At 41.8% G+C, this 7,583-nt stretch overlaps 1 pseudogene; it reads right to left on the reverse strand.

The window, feature by feature from the left end:
* Positions 1–188: 188 nt before the first annotated feature.
* On the reverse strand, positions 189–5,124 carry LOC119734185 (annotated as a pseudogene).
* Positions 5,125–7,583: the final 2,459 nt, after the last annotated feature.

Consider the following 7,583-nt stretch of genomic DNA (forward strand, 5'->3'; position numbering starts at 1 on the left):
AGGTTTTTATGAAAAAATTCAAATTGTAATGGGGTTTACTTTTCATTTTTGTTAAAAATGGGCAAAATCAGATGTTTATGAAAAATTTCAAATTGTCAGGGGTTAACCTTGTATTTTTAGCAAAATTGGGCAAAATCAGATGTTTATGAAAATTTCACTAATAGTAAGGGGGTTAACCTTGCATTTTTAGCAAAATTGGGCAAATTCAGATGTTTATGAAAATTTCACTAATAGTAAGGGGTTAACCTTGCATTTTTAGCAAAATTGGGCAAATTCAGATGTTTATGAAATCAGCGGGTAAGACCCACTCGATAATGATGTTGGAGATGTCGTTGGTTTCTGAACTGAAATCAATTTTCCAAATTTGCTCTTAAGAGACCCATTAAAAATATGAAGAGGTGGGCTGGCCTGTTTTGTTCGCTTTTTTTTTATTGTTTGCGAGAACCCTTGAGGCTATTCCAATCAACAGACGAGATGTTGAATCAGAAGTAATTGTTCAATCCTATAGACCTTTTAAAAACATAAAGCTTCGCTCGGGCGCACCTGCATTCCTTTGGAATTGTAGAGGCGAATAATTTCTGTCATAGCATTCTGGTAATAGTATTTTTAATGATAGAAAGTAAGTCATATTTCCCTAAAACAATTCAAGAGGTTGATATACAGCGCTATATTTTAAATCCATCTTCCTGCGATGTCAAGAGAAAGTGACCTCATTAATTATGACATTTTACCCGTGATTGCAAAACATAGTTTTGGTTTGGCATAAAATATAATGTCAACTACACATGCGATATTATTGGAATTGTCTTCAGTGGCACTAGTTCTTTTGTGAGTGGCACACCACCCTTGACGTAACAGACACAATATCAAAAATAACTACAGTCAATTTTAATTGTTTAGCAATTCAAGCTTTGTCGTTATTTGTGATTTGAGACGCCCTCAAATATGGACGAATATATGTATCCCACATCATCCCTATACTAATTTTTAATCAAGTCTTAAGTCAGCTTTCGTAGTCTGCGAACTAATTTGATTGAGGCACCAAAAGCGGCATCCATTACGTGACGCAACCAATCCTTGATCTATTTTAGTCCTTATCAATTTATCCAGAGTAATTATTAATTAGTTTGAATTATTTTACACTGTTTACATCATAGAATTACATCATAATAAGATTAGTACGCAATCCATGAGAATATTTCCTCCACTGCGTTTGTTAAAATTTGGCATCCCATGTTTGATATTATTTTTGCCTCCAAGACGATTTACATGTACATTTTTTTCGAGGAGCACCTCTTGGGGTTCCCAAGGTATGATGAGGTCCGTATGTCAACCTCAATGGGCATTGTTCATTCTGAGGCACCATATGCTTCACCATCGGTTCATCATTGACCTCTGATTCATAGAGACACTCCGGTACCCTACTTTACAGTGGATTCACCAAGGGTTTGTGTACGAGGTCTGCCTGCTAGTGCTAACCTCGTCGGGTGCTCTCCTCTGTTGCTTTCATTTGTCTGAGGCACTATCCTGCGCCTCAAGCAGCACCTCACACACCTGAGTAGCTTGATCACCTCTCTTCTGAAAGAGCCATTCATCAAGGTGTAAATAATCACGTTCCAGAAACTGTTGGACATCGGGAGCCACACGTACAAAAGGTGGAGCCCACCTGGGAGGAGACCTCCCGTCATTGCCCCGTAGAGCCTCATGGCAAAGTGAGGCACCCAACACACTGCGAACCCTAGCGACACCACAAGGAACATTATGAGGGCCTTCCTGTTCAACGCAGCTCTCCCTTTGTTCCCGGTGGTAGGTTTGGGTGTAGTCTGGTTCAAAGAGGCCTCTTGGTTGGTGTGAACGCTGGCCTCCGTGGGCTGCAAGTGCAGATTATTACGTAATCGCCGCTGGTGTCCAGCACTGATGCGCAGTAGATTGGCGTAAATGAGAACAATGGTGCCAAGAGGAACCGCGCAGAGAACTGTCGCGACGAAGACCTCGTTGGCAATGCCTCCCGCACCGGGCGAGAAATTGACGTAACACATCGACGCTACTTGAAGGTAGACGGTAACCTCGAGATGCATCAAAACACTTCCTGCAGCGATGATTGCGCTGGTAATCCAAAGTACCACGCATCCGATCTGAACTCTACGCTTTGTGATCAACATTGGGTGCCGTAGCGGCCAGCGTATGGCAACGAGGCGGTCTACACTGACTCCCAGTAACGAAAACACAGACATGCTGAGGCAAACGGCCAGCAGACCGGCTGTGATTTTGCACCAAGGGTCCCCAAAGAGCCACCAGTCAGCTCCCGATGATACCAGGGAAGACTAATCAGCGTCAGGCCAACTCCGAGATCAGCCAGGCAGAGGGAAGTCATCAGCACCTGGACACTGTTTGAAAACCCTTTGGCTCTGTGGATGATGATGGTAGAGATGATGTTACCACATACTGTGCAGAGTACATCGCAGAAAATGAAGATGGTACGGAAAGTGATACGAAGTACATTGGTGTCTTCTGTTCCCGTTGTTAAAGATGTTGATGAAACAGTTGATGAAAGATCTCCCTCCATTTTGGAACTCGGTGCTCACTTACACGTAGCTCTCATAAAAGCTTAAAATCATACATGAAGGTTGCAGCTCGACCTGCAAGTAATCCTGGTTATCTTTCCTTTTCTGTACAGCAGAGTTGAGATCAATTCTTAGTCTGCCGCCAATTGAGTTATAAAACCTTAATGGTCTGTGCGTGATGATATCAAGGATGGACGACCCTGTCTAACTCGATAGAGATAGTTGTTGATGTGCCCTGGGATAAAAATTGATAAAAAAATAAACACGTGAACCTTTCAAAGAAGTACTCACTGACACATGTGTGAGCTGGGAATACCGTTAAATTCAAAGGTTGCGGATAAAAGACACAGATTGAGTTAGAGAAGGAGAGATTCAACTCCTTAATTGAGCATGGAGGAGAAAAACAAAATGCTCGTGTTTTGTAAGAGGAGAAAGAGAAATGTGTTATAGGAGTGCATCAAAGCATCTCCAAATCTGCACAAAATTCACCAAAATATTTCCACATATTTGATTAAATTCAAATTCAACACGTCGCGTTGCTATTGCAATTTACTCCACAGACGTTTCGTACTTGATAACCTTGTTCTCTCAACCAATCAGCATAAGGACATGATAAATCCAATGGTTTGTACAACTCAAATATGGATCATACATTCACACAGTAGTGTTGTATGTCATTATGTCTCATTTTAACATTTAATTGACCAGGCCAATTCTGTCTTGCTTAAGGTAGAGTAAACATAGCCAAAGCATGCTGAAAGGCATGGTAATGGACTTTGGTATAATTGGATAGTAACTAAACGACGCGGCGGAGGAAGAGGTATTAAACTGTACCTAGTACAATATCGACAAGAAGTCAATTTATTTGCCGCCAATGTTGATCATGGCACTCTAATGGAGATGATGACCGTTTGATGTTTTCCTTTGTTTGGTTTCATAATTTACCTTTAATGTCACGTTGGCCTCGAAGAGCATACGCTTTCCAATTATGAAAATAAGTGGGTCTTTTTATCATTACATGTGGTCTAGCGGTATGACGTAGGATCCATGAACGTGAGATTTGGGTTAAGGTTCGAGCCCCGTCATGGCCATGCGTGTTGTGCCCTTGAGTAAGGCGCTTTACCTCAATTACTCATCTCAACCAAGGTGTTAATTGGGTACCGGCATTATTCAATGCTGGGAAGGTAACAGACTCGCTGTGAAGGAGTTGTGGCGATCCCCGCACAGCAGTATTTCACGGACTCGAGTCTGGCCCAATCGCTTCGAAAGAGAGATGGGCACTAGCACTCCGTTCCTGTGAAGACCCTCTAACCTTTACCTTTTATTATCCGTTCTTTTTTTTTTGGTATGCAACTTTTAACAGGGCAATCTATTGATTATGACTGCATGCATATACCTGCATTCTAAAATATTTTTATCATGAGTGTTTGTGATCGCCGCATGGTTTGTTTTGCACTGTTCAAGTCAAGTCTTTTATTGATTACATCTGATGACAAGTATCATGTACGTAAATTTTGTCGCAATGAGTCAAGTATCATATCATCGGGGAGTCAAGTTGGCGCAGCGGTTCTTTTCTCTCCTTCCACCGCTGTGACCCGGGTTCGTTTCCTGCCCTGGCCACATTTGGATTGGATTTTCATCCCTACCTGATTCTGTGGTTTTTTTCTAGAATAACACTCTGGGGTTTTCCTCCCACTTCTAAAACTGTCATTTCTTCTCATTGTCTCCTCTCTAAGCTTTCGAGCTACAGTTCCTAGTGCGTTTTGAGGAATCCTTGGTTTTATTACCAGAAATAAATAATAACAATCAAAGTTTTAAAATCGGGCCACGAAACTCCCGAAACTGTCATTTTTCCTCCGTGACGTGGAAAAGGAAATCCCAGAATTTCGTACATAATACTGAACGTTTAGTATACGTAGGAAGCTATCGAGAGACAAGAAATAGTTCCCCTGAAATCTTATCTGACCGTATATTGTTTTTTCCTGACCAGAGTTGGCCCAGCAAAACTCTGGGAATTGATGAACAAAAAATCGAAATAAGTTGCTCATTCCACAGATCCAATAATGCACTTACCTTCATGATGGTCTTCAATCAAACACGGATGAGGCAAGGATGCACCAAGATAGTAAAATATAGATGTACATTCACGAGGTTGCACCTTAACTAGCTGTTTGTTGGCCGAGACGTTGAGGAGCTTAACGTGCTCTGGTCCCAGTCTGCCGAATGTGAGCCTCTGGAATGTCGAATGAGCATTTGATGAGTGATGACTTCTCATTCAGTTGCCCAGTTTCGCCACAAGTGTCACCACTAAAACAACACGACAGTTGGCATGCTCGTACATCATCATGCACATAAAGGGAGAACACAATTTCCAAGTTACAAGAACTTGTGGTTTTTCATTTTATTAGCAAATTGGCCAGAGTTGATCAATATATGTTGCTGTTTTATTACATTTCTACCTACGGTCAAAACAGAACACAAGAAATCAAGCATTCGGCTAGGCCTGTGTAGTTATGAGCTCGTTCGCATACATCGCCAGTATGACAACAGACAAATGTGCGCATGCGCTAGCTTTACAGCCAGTGACGACTTTCGCCAGTACCATGGAGCTATGCTCGTATACCCAGGGCGCGCTGGGAAGAGCTAATTTTTTTCCTGGATGTATGACGTAATTTCTTTGAGTCCTCATTGGATATAATTTGTTTGAACAATAACACGGGTCAAGCTTTCCGCCTGCGGCATGACACGTGCGCACAGAATGTATTGAATGAGGCAGTTAGCCCCTACGATGCTTTGCGCGCCTGTGTTTCCTTCGCAAAATTGTGTGTATGAGATTAGCCCTTTCCAGCGCCCTGTTTGGATACGAGCAAAGTGACTTACATTTTGTAACATGCTGCAGCGAAAATGTAATTGAGTTGGCAACATATTTATTCGCAACGCTCACCGTGATGACTGGTAACTGATTATCTAACTCTAGCGGGGAATGCCTTTGGAATTAAACCGTACGTCTCCCTGCATTGCATAGCTTCACCGGAATTTGGGGAAATCTGCAGTATTAACGGCACGCATTCCTGAGTTTGGTTGTTTCCTCATGCTGTTCAGTCATTGTGTACATTTTCTGAAGTTTCTAAAGTGCATTCGGTATTTTTTTATCTGTTGTACTTTAATATTCATGTTTGATTTTTTTCAGTTTATATTTTTTTTTATTTTTTGCATATTGTCGAGGTCAGAAACAGGCCTTAAGGTTTTTCTTTCTTTTATTGTCTTTAGTGAACTTTTTATTTAATTCAAAAATTAATAAAAACAGAAAGAGTACAAAGACATCTATAGGCCTACTCAGATACATAATTCGAAATTATGAACACAATCAATCAGCATGCTCCATCTTCCCGGAATTCTAATTTCGTCACCGACACCACGAAGTAACACTCTACCGTGTTAAAGCATATTTTTTTCGATTTTCAGTTTTTTGGATTTTCAAACATTATTCATCAAGGCCTACCATTGCACGAAGTTTCAAAGCTTTAAGAGTTTTACTTTAATAATTACGCTAAGTATCCATGGCAACTTTTGCGCAAAAGTGACAATTTTCGTTTTCACGAAGTAACACTCAAGTTCCATTTTCCATTGCAATGCATGGCGCGCACTCTGCTCATAAGTGAGCAAAAACGTTTTCACGAAGTAACACTCTTCTTGTAACAAGTTGTCTGGGCGCGCGCGCTGACCTGAAGTTGCACTTTCCTCGTGTTAAATACATTGAAGAGTGGTACTTCGTGAAAACGAAAATTTACAGTTTTGCAGCTTTTTCGGTTTCACGAACTAACACTCATCTTTTTTCTCTTATTTCTTGTTTATTTAATACATAAACGATTGGAAAACAGCAGATTGAATAAATTCAATTCATCAAGTGTCCACAACGAGAAACCCAACTGAAAATACTCTGTCGTTTTGACGCAAAGTGTTGTTTTAGAAGGCGTTCAACTTTAGTTGCCGTTTTCTCCGATTGCTAGTTTTTACTGGTATGTAGATGGGTGTTACTTCGTGGTGTCGGTGACGATTTGCTGTCCAACCAATTTCGCTTGCGAACGAGTCAGCCGTAACACAAGCGTTTGATAATTAAGATGAATTGGATCACGATTGGAAAGGGCATCGTGCAGAGTCAGACTATAGGCCTACATACAACCCTTCCGGCTGTTGTTGCTTACTACTACATGTACAATGTAGGTCGCCCCCAGGCGAGAGTTCCTCCGGATCCTAGTCATCCCGATCTCTCATGCATACGGTAGGCTCACTGGTCGGTCTCTGTATTTCCCTGCTGCTGTTGTTGACACCAATTCCTTCTTGGGTTTTTGCTTTTTAGTTTGTCATTAAAAGGCTACAAAACACGACTGTCCGCCACTTAGTTAGGTCTCACATGCAACACACAGGGAAAGGGATGTTAGTTTGGTCGATCTTGATCTAAAGGCGAATAAGACCTAAACGCAAAGGAACCCTTTCCGTGTGTACAGACTACAGGGTCAGTAGCCTTGGTCAATGCTCTCGTCGTTATTCGTCCCGTAAACGGTCAATCGTCGGCATATATCCTCACGCGCTATGCACATGCATGTAAAAATACGGCGCGAACAGCGACCTCACGCGGCCACTATTTTTATATGCAAATCAGTTGGGGACGATCGAGAGCCTTGGTTCAATCGTCCATGTGTGGTTTTGGGGGTGGTGCTCATTATGTTAATAGCCTTAGCTGACTTTAAATGTCGTTTTCTTATTGGTCGATCGTTGCGTGGAAACTTGCATAGTGAAACGTGTCACCGTACATGATCCATACACGTACACGTTGTGTGTCTCTGTACACGGCACCAATGCACAAAAACTGTGGTTCCTGTCACGTCCGCAAAAGGCGAATAGCTGCAAATAATTTGATGACGTCCGGATTTACCAAGGTGTGATTGGACACTCCACATATTAGCCCCGCCTACACTTATCTGTATTCGCATACGAGGTCGTGCGCTAGAAATCCAA

This window comes from Patiria miniata, unplaced genomic scaffold, assembly GCF_015706575.1.
Source record: "Patiria miniata isolate m_02_andy unplaced genomic scaffold, ASM1570657v1 HiC_scaffold_27, whole genome shotgun sequence".
NCBI lineage: Eukaryota > Metazoa > Echinodermata > Asteroidea > Valvatida > Asterinidae > Patiria > Patiria miniata.